This window comes from Prionailurus bengalensis, chromosome B4, assembly GCF_016509475.1.
Source record: "Prionailurus bengalensis isolate Pbe53 chromosome B4, Fcat_Pben_1.1_paternal_pri, whole genome shotgun sequence".
NCBI classification, from domain to species: domain Eukaryota; kingdom Metazoa; phylum Chordata; class Mammalia; order Carnivora; family Felidae; genus Prionailurus; species Prionailurus bengalensis.
The window spans coordinates 20,039,831-20,057,004 of NC_057358.1; the positions used below are offsets into that span (position 1 = coordinate 20,039,831).

Consider the following 17,174-nt stretch of genomic DNA (forward strand, 5'->3'; position numbering starts at 1 on the left):
CTGGCAGCTCTTGGCTCTCATCTTCCCAGCCCCTTCTACCAGAAGAAGGGGCTCTCTTGAAGAATCCTGGGAAGGACTCTGATTGGCCTGTCTTGGATCATGTACCCACCATCCCTGTGGCTGGAGTGGGGAGGGTACTATGAATGGCAACCCTCACTAGAACTACATAGTTGGAGTCAGGGGTAAGAGCAGTTTCCCTAAATCAGGGGGATGACCTTCATACTGGCTTTCAATGTTCATTTTTCTATTTTTTGTTGTTATAATACAGGTTGTTAATGTGTGCACTGCCTCAGATCCTTTTCTGAAAAAAATTTGAGTGTCAATAAATAAGTGCATAAGATATCACAAACTCCTGTTCATTCACCTTTGATATTATTACATTTGGCTCTAAGTCTGCCATTGTTGATTATGCTGTTAACTTCAAATGGGCAAATCTAACATTTTTTCAGTTTTCATTCTCTTTGATCCACTTGTCAGCATTTAAAACTGTGATCACTCAGTTGCTCTGTGATCACTAGTGTCATTGTAAAAACTGATCACTCCATTGCAACTCTCTCTTCTCATGACTTTTGGGAAGCTGCTTTCTTCTAACCTCTTTAAACATATTGCCTTTTGGTTTCCTGTTTGGCGTTACTTCCTTCCTTCCTTTAAAATTTAAGTTACACGATTGCTTTTCTGGCTTGTTTGTTTGATTATCTTAACTCTGTGAAAAATTATGATGTATGCTTGGGGATCTAAGTATTAATAATATCACCTGAATAATTTTTTTCTAGCCTTCAGATCCATATTTGCAATTACCTTCTGGATATCTGTATCTAGGTATCCTAGGCATCTTAAATTTGATTTCTCAGGGTGTCCGGGTGGCCCAGTCGGTCAAGTGGCCGACTTCAGCTCAGGTCATGATCTTGCAATCTGTGGGTTCGACCCCTGTGTTGGGCTCTGTGCTGACGGCTCAGAGCCTGGAGCCTGCTTCCGATTCTGTGTCTCCCTCTCTCTCTGCCCCTCCCCTGCTTGCTCTCTGTCTCTCTCTCAAAAGTAATAAACATTAAAAAATTTTTTTAAATTTGATTTCTTTATCTCTATAGTCATTGGCATAATTTAAGCTTTAATTTTTTTTTTTTTTTTTGGTCTGGAGAATTGCAATAGCTTGAATTAACTTACTTAGTTTTTGGTAAGGTGATATATTTACATGGTTCAAAAATATAAAAAGATAAATAGTGGGGGCACTTGGTTGGGTCAGTCCATGGAACATGCGACTCTTGATCTCTTGAGATCATGACCTGAGCTGAAGTTGGATGCTCAACCAACTGAGCCACCCAGGCGCCCCTCCTGTAGTGTATCTTTTTTTTTTTTTTTTTAATTTTTTTTTTCAACTTTTATTTATTTTTGGGACAGAGAGAGACAGAGCATGAACGGGGGAGGGGCAGAGAGAGAGGGAGACACAGAATCGGAAGCAGGCTCCAGGCTCCGAGCCATCAGCCCAGAGCCTGACGTGGGGCTCGAACCCACGGACCGCGAGATCGTGACCTGGCTGAAGTCAGACGCTTAACCGACTGCGCCACCCAGGCACCCCATCCTGTAGTGTATCTTAACTATTGGTGGAGGGAAACTTTTTTCCCTTGTCCATGGTATTTTTACTGTAAGTATCGTATTTCTCACTGACCCCCTTTTTAAATAATTTTTTAAAATGCTTATTTTTTGGGGGGGAGAGAGAGAGAGAGAGCACTCGTACACGTGTGCACGCACAACTTGGGGAGGGACAGAGAGAGAGGGAGACACAGAATCTGAAGCAGGCTCTAGGCTCTGAGCTGTCAGCACAGAACCTGATGCCGGGCTTGAACTCATGGACGCCAAGATCATGACCTGAGCTGAAGTCAGACACTTAACTGATTGAGCCACTCAGGTGCCCATCTTTTGGCACTTTTATGTAGTTTTCAGCCTACAAGTCCTATACACATCTTGTGGATTTATACCTAAGTATTTAATTTTTGGGGAAGCAGTTAGAAGTAGTATTGAATGTTTAATTTTGGTGTCATGGCATGGTAGTAACAATTGATTTTTACCTTAGATTTTGCAACCTTGCTGAATTCTTGTATGAATTACAGGAGTTTTATTACAGAGTCCTTGGGATTTTCTTTGTAGGGTTATTATTATTTCTTCCTTCTCAATTTGTACTCCTTTAGTGAAATTTCTGGCTAGAAATCTCAGCATGGTTTGGATTTAAGATTTAAGACCTTTGGGGAAAGGATTGATTCCATGATGAAAACCACTAAGTAGGCTTTTTTGTAGATGATGAAAACCACTGTAGGGTTTTTGTAGTTGTCTGTATGAAGTTGAGGAAGTTACCTGCTTCCTCAGGAATTGTATTCCTATTTTTCTTATGTATGTGTGTATGTATTTATTTAAAAATTTTTAATCTTTATTTTTGAGAGAGAGAGAGAGACAGAGCACGAGCAAGGGAGGAACAGAGAGAGAGGGAGACACAGAATCTGAAGCAGGCTCCAGGCTCTGAGCTGTCAGCACAGAGCCTGATGCAGGGTTTGAACTCACTAACCATGAGCTTATGACCTGAGCCCAACCCACTGAGCCACCCAGGCGTCCCATTCTTATGTATTTATTTTAAAAAGTCACAAATGGGTGTTGAATTTTGTTAGGTGCTTTTTCTGGCTTTAATAGATGTACTTTTTTTTTTTTTAAACCTGTTAATATGGTAGATTACGTTCATTGATTTTGAATATTTAACTTAAGTGGAGTAAGCCCCGCTCGATATGGCACATAACTCTTTTTATGTGTTACAGGATTCTATTTATATTTTGTTAAGGATTTTTTCATCTCTCTAGTCATGAGAGATAATGGTCTGTAGTGTTCTCTTTTCATGTTCTAATGGTTTTGGTATTGGAGTAATACTAGCTTTGTAGAATGAGTTGGGAAAAATGCTGCTTTTTCTGTTTCCTGGAAGAGATTGTGTAGAATTGGTGTTAATTCTTTAGATGGTTGGTACAGTTGTCCACTGAAACTACCTGGACCTTCATATTTCTTTTTTGGTAGTTTTTAAGGTACAAATTAAAATTTAAAAATAGTTACAGGGCTATGAGTTTCTGGCTGGCTCATTTGGAAGAGCATATGACTCTTGATTTTGGGGTCATGAGTTCAAGCCCCATATTGGATGTAGAGATTACTAAAAAAAAAATAAAAAAAACCCCACAAAAAACCCCAAAAAACTTAAAATAGTTACAGGGTTATTCACATTACCAGTTTCATAATTGGTGAGTCAGAGTAGTTTGTGTTTTTCAAGGAAGGGATCCATCTTATCTAAGCTGTCAGTTATGCGTGTGAAGTTGTTCATGGTATTCCCCGATTATCTTTTTGTTGTCTGCAGGTTCTGTGCTGATATCCCCGGTTTCATTTCTGATACTGATTTGTCTTCTTTCCTTTTCTTTGTCAGCGTTGCTAGAGGTTTATCAATTTTATTGATCTTTTCAGAGAAGCAGCTCCTTCCTCGTTTTGTTGATTTTTCTTTTTTTTTTTTCTAGTTTAAATTTTACTGACTTCTCCTCTTTATTTTTAATTGCTGTCTGCTTGCTTTGGGTTTATTTGTTCTTTTTTTAGTTTCCTGTGGTAGAAGCTTCGATTATTGATTTGAGACTCTGACTTTTCTGTGCATGGTTATAAATTTCCCTTTTATTACTGGTTTAGTATGTCCCACAGGTTTTAGGATTTTCACTGAGTTGATTTTTTTTTTTCATTTTCTTCACAACTTCCTCTTTCAATATTGTGTCACTTTCTTGCCTCTGTGGTTTCTTTTGTTATTAATTTATTTACAACATTTTTAATGTTTATTTATTTTTGAGAGAGAGAGAGCGCGTGAGCGCTCACACAAGTAGGGGAGGGGCAGAGACGGAGGGAAACACAATGCAAAGCAGGCTCTAGGGTCTGAGCTGTCAGCACTGAGCCTGATGTGGGGCTCAAATCCACGAACCGTGAGATCACGACCTGAGACAAAGTCAGATGCTTAACCTGAGCCACCCAGGCACCCCAGGCCTCTGATTTCTGATGAGAAATTTGCTCCCAAGTTAATTTTATTGTATAAAGAAAATGTTTTTCTCTGGCTTCTTTTCAAGATATCTTCCTTGTTTTTAGATTTCAGAAGTTTAATCAGGATGTGTTTAGGGGTAGTTGCCTTTTGAATTATCCCTTTTGAGATTTGCTCAGCTTCTTGATTCTGTAGTTTTATGTCTTACCAAAACGGAACATTTTCAGCCATTCTTTTTTTTTAATGTTTTATTTATTTTTGAGAGAACGAGCTTGAGTGGGGGGGAAGGGCAAAGAGAGAGGGGGACAGAGGATCTGAAGCAGACTCTGAGATGACAGCAGAGAGCCTAGTGTGGGGTTTGAACTCATGAACTATGAGATCGTGACCTGAGGCAAAGTCATATGCTCAGCCACCTGTGTGCCCCCAGTCATTCTTTGTTTGAGTGCTTTTTCTTTTTTCTGCTTTAAAAAATTTTTTTAATGTTTATTTTTTAAATTTTTTTATTTTTTAGCTTTTATTTTTTTTTAATATGAAATTTATTGACAAATTGGTTTCCATACAACACCCAGTGCTCATTCCAAAAGGTGCCCTCCTCAATACCCATCACCCACCCTCCCCTCCCTCCTACCCCCATCAACCCTCAGTTTGTTCTCAGTTTTTAACAGTCTCTTATGCTTTGGCTGTCTCCCACTCCAACCTCTTTTTTTTTTTTTTTTTTTCCTTCCCCTCCTCCATGGGTTTCTGTTGAGTTTCTCAGGATCCACATAAGTAATGTTTATTTTTGGGAGAGAGATGGGGGGGCAGAGAAAGAGGGAGACACAGAATCCGAAGCAGGCTCCAGGCTCTGAGCTGTCAGCACAGAGCCCGACCTGGGGCACAAACCCATGAACTGTGAGATCATGACCTGAGCCAAAGTTGGATGCTCAACTGACTGAGCCACCCAACTGATTGAGTACTTTTGTAGTCCCGCTTTATATCTCCTTTTCTTCTTGAGACTGATGACATAAATGTTAAGAATTTTTGTTATGGTCCCAAAGGTCTTTGAGGATCTGTTCATTTTTATTTCTTCACACTCTTCCCTGTTGTTTATATTGAATAATTTTGATTGTTATATCATCTAGCTCATGGATTCTTTTACTCTCTTTCCTTGATTCTGCTATTGAAGTCACATATTGAGCTCTTAATTTTGTTTATTGTAGTTTTCAGTTCTAAAATTTTCCATTTGGTTCTTTATATTTTAGATTTTTTTCTGAGGCTTTTTATATTTCATTTCTGTGTTTGTAATTGCTCATGGAATCATTTATTTATTTATATTTTTTAAGTTTATATATTAGAGAATGCAAGCAGGGAAGGGAAGAGGGAGGGGGAGAGAGAATCCCAAGCAGGCTCCGCATTGTCAGTGTAGGGCGTGATGTGAGGCTTGACCCAAGAACCGTGAGATCATGACCTGAGCCAAGATCAAGAGTCAGATGCTTAACTGACTGAGCCATCTAGGTGCCCCTGGAATCATTTTTTAAAAAAAGATTTAATTTAATCTCTATACCCAGTGTGGGGCTTGAATTTATAATCTTGAGATCAAGAGTTGTATGCTGTACCGGCTGAGCCAGCCAGGCATTCCTCATTTAGTCATTTTTATTATGGGTGCTTTAAAATCTTCATCAGGGGCACCTGGGTGGCTTAGTCGGTTAAGCGTCCGACTTTGGCTCAGGTCATGATTTCATGATATGTGGGTTTGAGCCCCACGTTGGGCTCTGTGCTGACAGCTCAGAGTCGAGCCTGCTTTGGATTCTGTATCTCCCTCTCTCTCTGCCCCTCCCCTGCTTGCACTCTGTCTTTTTCTCTTTCGCTTTCAAAAATAAACATTAAAATTTTTTTTTTGGTTTTTAAATCTTTATCAGAAGATTCTAACATCCTGGGGTGCCTGAGCGGCTCAGTTGGTTGAGTATCCATCCATCTTCGGCTCAGGTCATGATCTCACGGTTGGTGAGTTTGAGCCCCACATTGGGCTCACTGCTGCCAGTGCAGAGCCTGCTTCAGATCCTCTGTCCCTCTTTTGTCTTTGACCCACCCCTACTCATGCTGTCTCTCTTAAGAAGAATAAAATAAAGGATAATTGTAAGCTCTGTCAGATGTTAAAATTACAAATATCTACATGTTGACATCTGTTGATTGTCTTTTTCATTCAATTTGAGATCTTCTGGTTTTTGTTACGACAAATGATTTTATTTATTTTGAGAGAGAGAGAGAGAGAGAGCATGGGAGGGGCAGAGAGAGAGGGAGAGAGAATCCCAAGTTGACTCTACACTGCCAGCATGGAGCCTGATGTGGGGCTCACACCCACAAACCATGAGATCATGACCTCAGCTGAAATCAAGAGTTGGATCCTTAACCAACTGAGCCACCCAGGTGCCCCATGACAAATGATTGAAACCTGAACGTTTTGTGTTTGGGACTTTGCATCTTACACAAACCTGTTTTAGCTGGCTTTTTCTGACACTTGTCTGATTTGAGGAGTTGTGGTTGGCATCTCCTTATGCCAGATGTGGGATGAAGTTCACATTCCCTCTTGGGCCTTTGTTGACATTTGAGGGAGGCTGCTTGTTAATGCTAAGCAGAGGTGCGTATGATGGTGCTCTACCTGATCGCCACAATGGATATGGCTTCATTTACCACTGTGTGTTGGTGAAACTCCTAACTCCTTGCTAGATGTTCTGACACCACCCCAGGGACAGGATCAGTTTCCTTGTTACTGCCAGATGGAGGTGAAAGTCCAGGCTTCCCTTGTTGTCTCCATTGACACAGTGGGGGGACATGCTCATTACCAGCCAGTAAGGTTGAGAATTCTGGTTCCCTGTTTGTTCTGCTCTTACACTACCCCAGGGGTAGTCTTGGAATGACTCATAATCTCACAAGAGTGGATGTCTAGGTTCCTTGCTTGACCATAGCAGGAGTGGGTGGGATCAGCTTTTTCTGTGGTGACGTGCTGGAGTAGAGCAGCTACTGTCTAAAAGTTTTCTTTTCCTAGCTAATATGAGCCCTTCCTGGTTGTTTGTCTAGCAAGAGAGAGGAGTCCTTTCATTTGAGCTTTTTTTGGGGGTGGGGGGGGGTCTGTTCTGTACTTGTCGGTGCTTCTGGGTTGCTGACTCTTTCCAATCAAAGAGTGGGATATATTAGGCAAAAAGAAAACCTATGGAACCTCAATGCCATGTTATTCCTTGAGTCCTGTGGTTTCTAGCTAATTTGCCTTCTTAACATTTTTCAGAATGTATTTGTTTCATTTATAGTGTCTACAGGTTTTGTTTGTATTGCCTAAGAGGGAAAAGTACATCTCCATCATGCAGTAAATGGAGGAAGTGTAGCCTTTGATTTCAATGAGTTGGCTCTGTTGTTTTTGATTTATATTTCATTTATTTCTGCTCTGATCCTTACTACTTCTTTTGTTTTTGTCCTTTAATTTCTTGAGGTACAAGGTGAAGTCATTGATTTGAGATTTCTAACAGGTATTTAGTGCTGTAACTTTTCCCCTCAATAATTGCTTTAACTGCCTTGCACAGATTTTGGTAAGTTTTGTTTTCATTTTCATTCATTTAAAAATAGATTCAATTTTCTCTTTTGGTTTCTTTTTTGACTTACTCGTCAGAGAAAATTCTTTGTATTACTTGAAACCTTTAAAATTTATCAGTAGTTGTTTCATGGCCTGAATATAGATCTGTCTTGGTGAATCTTCCACATGTCCTTGAATGGAATGTGTATTTTGCTAGTTTGTGTAGAGTATCCTGTCAATGTCACTTAATGTCAGTTTGTTTGATGGTGTTCTTCTGGTTGATAATGTTGTTCAAAGTTATTATATTCTTACTGATTTTCTATTTACTTGTTCTACCAATTGAGAGAGGTTTGTTGAAATCTCCATATATAATTGTGGATTTTCGCATTTCTTTTTGTAGTTCTGTTATTATTACATCATGTAGTTGGAAGCTGTTACTAGATGAATAAATGTTTAGGATTTTTATATTGTCTTAATGAGTTAAAGCCTTTATCTTTGTAAAATGATCCTCTTTTTTCCTGATATTGTTGATTTTTTTTATGTCTTTTTATGGAAGTGTAATTAACATAGTGTTACATTAGTTTCAGGGGTACAATATTATTCAACAATTCTATACATTTCTCAGTGCTCATCAACATAATCATTAATCTAATCACCTTTATCATTGTTCTTATCTATTTTACCCACTTACACTTTACTGTTTTCCATTTTACTCCTCATTCCCCACCTTCCCTTCTGGCAGCCCCCAGTTCTTTGTATTTATGGGTCTGTTTCTGTTTTGTTTGTTCACTTACTGTTTTCTTTTTTAGATTCCACACATAAGCTAAATCCTATGGAATTTGTCTTTCCCTGGCTGACTTATTTTAGCATTATACTCTCTAGATTCATTCATGTTGTTGTAAATGGAAAGATTTTATTCTTTTTTTTTTTTTTAATGGCTGAGTAATACTCCATTACCTACACATACATGCACACCTTCTTTATTCATCTATCCACAGACACTTTGGTTGCTTCCATATGTTGGCTGTTGTAAATAATACTGCAGTAAATATAGAAGTACATGTATCTTTTTGAATTAGTATTTTTGTTTTATTTCGGTAAACATTCAAGTGGAATTACTGGATTATATGATACTTCTACTTTTAATTTTTTGAGGGATCACTATACTATTTTACACAATGGCTGCATCCGTTGAGTTTCCACCAACAATGCATGAGGGTTTCTTTTTCTGTATGTCTCCTTTGGAGAAATGTACATTCAGGGCTTTTGCCCACTTTTTAATCAGATTTTTGTGTGTGTGGGTGTTGAGTTGTGTAAGTTCTTTGTATTTTATTTTATTTTTATTTTTTAACATTTATTTATTTTTGAGACAGAGAGAGAGACAGAGCATGAACAGGGGAGGGGCAGAGAGAGAGGGAGACAGAATCTGAAACGGGCTCCAGGCTCTGAGCTGTCAGTACAGAGCCCGACGCGGGGCTCGAACTCGCGGACTGCGAGATCATGACCTGAGCTGAAGTCGGACGCTTAACTGACTGAGCCACCCAGGTGCCCCTCTTTGTATATTTTGAATATTTACCCCTTATCAGATTTATCATGTACAAACATTGTCCCTGTTCAGTGGATTGCTTTTAGTTGAGGGTATCCTTAGCTGTGCGAAAGCATTTTATTTGATGTAGTCCCAAAGTTTATCCTTGCTTTTATTTATATGCCTGAGGAGACATATCTAGAAAAATTTTTCTATGGCTGATGTCAAAGATATTACTGCCTATGTTTTCTTCTAAGAGTTTTCTGGTTTCAGGTCTTATATTTAGATTTTCAATCTGTTTTGAGTTTTTTTTGTGTGTGGGTGACTAAGAAAGTGGTCCAGTTTTGTTCTTTTTTTTTTTTTCCCAAATGTGTGCTTACTTAGAGTGTGAGCAGGGGAGGGGCGGGGGGGGGGGGGGAAGACACAGAATCTGAAGCAGGCTCCAGGCTCTGAGCTGTCAGCAGAGAGCCTGACGTGGGGCTTGGACCCACAAACCGTGAGGTCATGACCTGAGCTAAAGTTGGATGCTTAACTGACTGAGCCACCCAGAGCCCCCTCTCTACTTTGTTGTTGATGTATAGAAATGCAACAGAGTTCTGTATATTACTCTATTATTCTTTTATCTTGTGATTTTACTGAATTCATTTACAGTATAATAAAATGATGGAGTCTTTAGAGTTTTGTATGTATAGTATCGTGTCATCTGCAAACAGTGGCAGTTTGACTTCTTCCTTACCAGTTTGGATACTTTTCGTTTCTTTTTCTTGTCTGATTGCTGCAGCTAGGACTTTGGTACTGTGTTGAATAAAATGGTCAGAGTGAACATCCTTGTCTCCTCCCTGATCTTTACAGGAAAAGCTTTTTTTTAAATTTGCACTGTTGACTATGATGTTGGCTGTGGGTTTTTCATATATGGCCTTTATTATGTTGAGAAATGTTCCTTCTACACCTACTTTGTTGAGGGTTTTTATCATGAATACATGTTGTACTTTGTCAAATGCCTTTTCTGCATCTATTGACATCATATCATTTTTATCCTTTCTCCTATTAATGTGATGTATGTATCATGTTGATTCATTTGCAAATATTGAACTACACTTGTATCCTAGGAAAAAAATCCCACTTGATTGTGGTGAATGATTCTTATTGATTATTGTGGGATTCCGTTGGTAATATTTTGTTGAGAATTTTTGCATCTATATTAGATAGGATTGTAGTTCTCTTTTCTTGTAGTGTCTTTATCTGGTTTTTGTATCAGGTTAATGCTGGCCTTGTAAAATAAATTTCGAAGCTTTACTTCCTTTTTTTTTTTGGTAATAGTTTGAGAAGACTAGGTATTAACTCTTCTTTAAATGTTTGGTAGAATTCACCTTTGTTAAACCCACTGTCTTTGTGAAATAAGCCTCCTTTTTCTGATAATATTGATTAAAAAAATTTTTTTTAATGTTTATTTTATTTTTGAGAGAGAGAGACAGACCACGAGCAGGGGAGGGGCAGAGAGAGAGAGAGGGAGGCACAGAACCCGAAGCAGGTTCCAGGCTCTGAGCTGTCAGCACAGAGCCTGACGTGGGGCTCGAACCCATGAACCGTGAGATCATGACCTGAGTTGAAGTCAGATGCTTAGCTGACTGAGCCACCCAGGCATCCCGATAATATTGATTTTTAAATCTACTTTAAGTGATATTAATATAACCATTTTTACTTTTTTTGATACTCCATGATGTAATATGAACTGTTTCTCTGTCTGCTTTAAAGATACTTAAAAGTATATTATATATAAAGATTTTTGCCAATTGTAATCATATGTTTTAGTTTACATTTCTTTCTTTGGGTATGTTGACACATGGTTTATATTTTGTTATGTTTCTGTTGCTTGGTGTTTAAAGAGTGCTTTTGTTCTGTATGCTTATAATATCATTAAGAATGGCAAATTGTTGACATTTTTCCCGATTTTTTTCACCTGCATTATCTCCTTGTTAGTGGCTCCAAATTCAAGTATATTTGGCCTTTTGAAGTTAACTTACAGCTAACTTAAACTCTCTTCATTTATTTTTAAGTAAACTCTACTCTTGGGGCTCAAACTCACGACCCCAAGATCAAGTGTCCTGTGCTCCATTTACTGAGCCAGCCAGGTGCCCCATACTCTGTTAATTTTTTTAAAGTATTTTTTCTATGTGTTTCATTTTAGTTATTAGCTATTACTTGATTTCTTGTGCTGTAAATCTTATACAATATATTTTTCATCTTTTTTTTTTCCGTATATTTTTCATCTTAGACCTTGGTCATTTTCATCGCTAGAAGTTCAAATTTTTAAAAACTCGTATTCATATTTCTACTTAACATGTTTAATGTTTTTGCCAGCTTTTTGAACAGTGAGTGTATTCACTATAATTGCTTTATAAGATTTGTGTACTAAATTTGTTATGTGTCATTTCAAGATTGGTTTGACTGGTACTTGTTTCATTATTGGATGTAATTTGTTGCTTCTGTGTGTATGTCTTGTAAGTTTGTATTGATTTTTAATCATTGTGAATTTTATCTTGTTATGTTCTCTATTTTAGTATGCCTAAAAATACTTTTTTGTACTTTGTTCTGTGACATGGTTATTAGAAAAGTTTGTCCCTTTTGGGTCTTGGTTTTATGTTTTGTTTAGATAGACCAGGGCTCAGTTTAGTCTAGGGTTAACTTTTCCCACTTTCGGAGGCATAATCCTTCTTAGTACTTTGATGCAGTATTAATTATTGGGTGTTTTAATTCTGACTTTCCGAAACAAGCATTATTTGCATCCTTCTGTGAGTTCTGGTGCTGGGGTTATTTCTGATTCAACTGGTGGTTCTCTACCTGGCCTTGAATAGTTCTCTCACATGCAAGTACTGATTACTCAGTATTTTTCTAGGACAGGCCTCCGTAGAGCTCTTCCTTTTTCTTTTTTCTAGCTCTCTCCTCAGTGCCAGTATTCCTTTTGAGTTCTAACTGCCTTGGCTTTCTTGGACGCCCAACATTATTTCTTCAACTTGGGGAGACCACATGCCCTGCCTGGGTTCCTTCTGCCTGTTCATGGCCTGGAAACTCAAGGCAGTAAGCTGGGCAAATGTATGGCCTCTCTTGTTTGTTTTTTGTTTCCCAGGATCACTGTCTTTCATTACTTTTCCAAAATATTCAGTGCTGTTGTTTCATACACATTTTGTTAGGTTTTTGTTATCTTATGCAAAAGGTTGAAGTTGGTCCCTTTTACTCAATCCTGACTAGAAGTGATATTTTTATGGTTTTATTGTACATTTTCATAATGACTAGTGATGTTGAGCACATTTTAACTTGCTTGTTGACTATTTGTGTGTTTTCCCTTATGAAGAGTTTGGTAAAATTCCCTTCCCCCCTTTTAATTCTGTCTTTTTAAAGATCCTTACATGTCCTGGATACTAGTCTTTTGTTAGATAAATGTTTTGTAATTACTTTCTCCAAGTCTGTGTTTTTTTCCCTCCTTTCCTTTTCTTTTTTTTTAAATTTTTTTTAACGTTTATTTACTTTTGAGACAGAGAGAGAGCATGAACGGGGGAGGGTCAGAGAGAGAGGGGAGACACAGAATCTGAAGCAGGCTCCAGGCTCTGAGCTGTCAGCACAGAGTCCAACGCGGGGCTCGAACTCACGAACCATGAGATCATGACCTGAGCCGAAGTCGGACGCTTAACCGACTGAGCCACCCAGGCGCCCCTCCTTTTTTTTTTTAAAAAAAAATTTTTTTTTTCAACGTTTATTTATTTTTGGGACAGAGAGAGACAGAGCATGAACGGGGGAGGGGCAGAGAGAGAGGGAGACACAGAATCGGAAACAGGCTCCAGGCTCTGAGCCATCAGCCCAGAGCCTGACGTGGGGCTCGAACTCCCGGACCGCGAGATCATGACCTGGCTGAAGTCGGACGCCTAACCGACTGCGCCACCCAGGCGCCCCTCTTTTTTAATGTTTATTTATTTCTGAGACAGAGAACATGAACGGGGGGCGGGGGGGACAGAGAAAGGGGCAGACACAGAATCCAAAGCAAGCTCCAGGCTCCAAGCTGTCAGTCAGCACAGAGCCCGACGCCGGGCTCTAACCCGTGAACCGTGAGATCATGACCTGAGCTGATGTTGGACGCTCAACTGACTGAGCCAACCCAGGCACCCCATCTTATATACTTAACTGTGCTTTTGATGAGCAGAAATATTTGTCTGATGAAGTCTGTCAGTTTTTTGTCTTTATTGTCTACTATGAGCTAAGACACTTTTGCCTAACCCTGAAATCATGAAGGTCATTTGCTTTGTTTCATCTAAAACTTTGTTTTTGTTAATTTATACTTAGGTCTGTACTGTATCTCAAGTTAAGTTTTGTAGGGTCTGTTGTTTGCATCTGGATAACCAGTTTCTGCCCCATTTGTTGAAGAGTCTCCTTTCCTTACTGAACTGCTTTGGTGAAACAGCACTTGGCTTCTTAAGTGGGCTATTGCAGGAGTCTTCATTCGGCTCCATTGATTTATTTGTCTGTCTTTATATCATTGTAATACTAGTTTGATTATTTGTACTTTATAGTAAGTCTTGAAGTTAGGTTTGCAAGTCCTTCAACCTTTTCCATCCTTATCAAGATTGCTTTGCATATTTTAAGTATTAAGCACTTTATATAAATTACAATATTAGCTTTTCTGTTTCTTCAAAAAGGTTGGTAGGATTATGATTATCATTGCTTTCAATCTGTAGGTCAGTTTGAGGAGAATTGACATGTTAACATGTTGAGTCTTCCTATTAAAAAAAATATTTTTAATGTTTGTTTATTTTTGAGAGAGAGAGACAGAGCAGGGAGGGGAAGAGGGAGGGCAGAATCTGAAGCAGGCTCCAGGCTCTTAAGGTGTCAGCACAGAACCTGACACGGGGTTCGAACTAATGAACTGTGAGATCATGACCTGGGCTGAAGTTGGACACTTATCCCACTGAGTCCCCTGGGTGCCACAAGTCTTCCTCTTAATTACAAGGTATATCTCCATTTATTTAGATCATCTTTTTTTTTTTTTTTTTTCTTCCCTATATTTTGTAGTTTTCAGTCTTTGGTGTTGCATGTCTTTTGTTTTACTTTTATTTATTAAAAAACATTTTTTTAAAGTTTATTTATTCATGTTTGAGAGGGAGAGAGACAGAGCATGAACAGAAGGCAGAGAGACGGAGACCGAGAACTGAAGCAGGCTCCAGGCTCTGAGCTGTCAACTTAGAGCCAGAAGAGGGGCTCAAACTCACCGCAAGATCATGACCTTAGCCGAAGTCGGTCGCTCAACCGACTGAGCCTCCCGGGCACCCCTGCATATAGATTAGAATTTTAATATATCAGTTTTGTAAAGCTATTCCTTTTAGCATTTATTTCTTTAGCAATTTCCATATCTTTCCTTAGCTTTTTATCGTGTATTTATATAGTGTACCACTTACAGTTAATACTGTATCACTTCTTGAATGTGTAGAAATCTTGCAACCATAGAGATTGTTTGATGTACCGTTTGTCTGCTGTCAGTTATGCTCTTGTTATATGTGTTAGATCTATACGTTATAACCTCCAGAAAACAGTATTATAATTTTTGCTTTCAATAATCATTTGTAGTTTTGAGAATTTAAGAACTAAAATTTTTTATATTCTTCAGATATTTACCATTTGTGGTCCTCTTCTTCACTTCCTAAAGATTTATATTTTCATCTAGTACCATTTCCTTTTATTATGAAGAACTTCTTCTATTAGCCTTTGTTGTAGTCCATGTCTTCTGGTGATGAATTCTGTTTACTGCCTTTTACGTGAAAATATCTGTTTCACCTTTGTTTTTGAAGGATATATTAGTTGCATATAGAATTCTGGGTGGAACTACAGTTCTTTTTCTTGAAGCACTTTAAAGATTTTATTTTACTGTCTTTTGGCTTCCATACTTTATGATGAGAAATCAGCCATTTCTCTAATCACCGTTCCCCTGTATCTGATGTGTCATTTTCTCTTGGCTCCTTGAAGAGATCTCCTGCGTTTGCTTTTCAGCAACCAGTTTGGCTATTTGGGATTCCCTGTGCTTTTTGAATCCGTAAAGTTGTCTTTCTTCAAATCAAAATTTTCATCCACTAGTTTTCAGAACTCTTTTTGGTATTCTCATATTCTGTATTCTTACTCCCTACCCCTTTTCTTCCTCCTTTTCCAGACCATCAGTTATACATGTTCGATTTGTTGATACCATTCAGTCAGTCCCTGAAGCCTTGTTCATTTTTTCCCCAATATTTTCTCTCAGAGTAAAGATTTGTGTAGCTTCAAGCTCACTGACTCTATTTGTCATCTTGATTCTGTTAAATCTGTCCAGTAAATTTTTCACTTCACAAATTTTAGCTTTCGGTTTTAGAATTTTTATTGAATTCTTTTTTATAGTTTCTTGTTGGGATTTCTTATTTCACTTCATAGAAGTACATTTTATTTACCTCCTAGGACTCTATTATAATCGCTATTTAAAGTCTTAATTCCAGTGTCTAGGTCATCTTAAGGTTGGTTTATCGTAAGCATGATTAACATTTTTCTGGTTCTTAATAGATTAGATAATTTGGATTGTTTTCTAGACGTTGTGAATGTTGTATGTGGGAAGCCTTGATTCTGTTATATTCCTTGGAGGAAATTGTTACTGCTTTTATTTTTTTTTTTAATTAATTTTTTTTTTTCAACGTTTATTTATTTTTGGGACAGAGAGAGACAGAACATGAACGGGGGAGGGGCAGAGAGAGAGACGGAGACACAGAATCGGAAACAGGCTCCAGGCTCTGAGCCATCAGCCCAGAGCCTGACGTGGGGCTCGAACTCCCGGACCGCGAGATCGTGACCTGGCTGAAGTCGGACGCTTAACCGACTGCGCCACCCAGGCGCCCATGTTACTACTGCTTTTATCAGGCAGTTGATTTGGTTGGATTCAAACTGCTTATTGTATATTTTGAGCAGTTGCTTAAATCTTCTTTTATTTCATTTTTTCCTTAATTGGGTTCAAGCTTGTTCTGTGCATGTATGGTCCAAGGTTAGTGAGACAGATCCTGTATGTACAAATTTGCCTTCAGGCTAAAAGTAAGTCCTAAAAAATGGGAGACTTCTTGCGGGTTCCTTCCAAGTTTTGACTTCTAGTGGGAAACCAGAATCTGGCTGTTTATCTGTATAGGAGTTTCTCTCTTATAACCTTACTTAGCTGTTTTGGAAGTACAAATGAATTTTATTACAGATTTAAAAATATTTGGTGTGTTTCAGTTCATTGCAGTTATTATCTTTTATTGGTCTTAAATGATTTCATCTTTGGCTGGCAGGAACCTCTTTAAGTTGGCTGATAAATCCTTTGGACATGACTACAGTAGTCTTTTATTGCTTCCTGGCTAGTTGATAGAACAAGTTACCTGGACTTACTTGACCTAGACCAAGAATTCTCTACATCTCTTAGGGGTCCTGGTTCCTTTGGGAAATGTTGTTTGGAGACCACAACCTTGGCACTAGGTTGCTCATTTCTGTTGTAACCTTGAGCCTTTGTAAAACACAAGAGAATATAGATTATTTTGTTTTATTTTTTTAAAGTTAAAAAAAATGTTTATTTTTGAGAGAGAGAGCATGAGCAGGGGAGGGGCAGAGAGAAAGGGAGACACAGAATTCAAAGCAGGCTTCAGGCTCTGAAGGTGTCAGCACAGAGCCTGACACGGGGCTTGAATTCATGAGCCATGAGATCATGACCTGAACTGAAGTCGGACACTTAACCGACTGAGCCACGTCAGGTGCCCCAAGATAGGTTATTTTTAGATTTATTTTTTATCTTTTGCTTAAAAAAAAAAAAAAAAAAAAAAAAGAAATAGTGATGGTAAATGTTTTATCCTACAGATGCGTCTGTGTGCCACAGTTATATCTTCTATATAATATGAGGAAGATCAGACTTAAAACCTTCTCTTTTATCATTTTATTTATTTTTATCTATTTATATTATTTTCATTTATTACCTTGTTGTTTTTGCAATATGATGGTAATCACAGTGTGGGCAAGCCAGTATGAGTGCAATAGATTGTTACATAACC

The 17,174-nt window shown here is 38.3% G+C and overlaps 1 protein-coding gene across 11 annotated transcripts in view; it reads left to right on the top strand.

Moving 5' to 3' along the window:
- MLLT10 (MLLT10 histone lysine methyltransferase DOT1L cofactor) overlaps window positions 1–17,174 on the top strand; it is a 238,329-nt gene that overhangs the window by 22,382 nt on the left and 198,773 nt on the right. Inside the window, exon 1 of one of the 11 annotated variants that reach the window (XM_043561634.1) lies at window positions 17–182. The exons of the other annotated variants lie outside the window; for them this stretch is intronic. The gene's annotated coding sequence lies outside the window, so the exon portion shown is untranslated. Of the gene's footprint in view, window positions 1–16; window positions 183–17,174 lie in introns of those variants that run through there. 11 annotated transcript variants of the gene reach the window in all.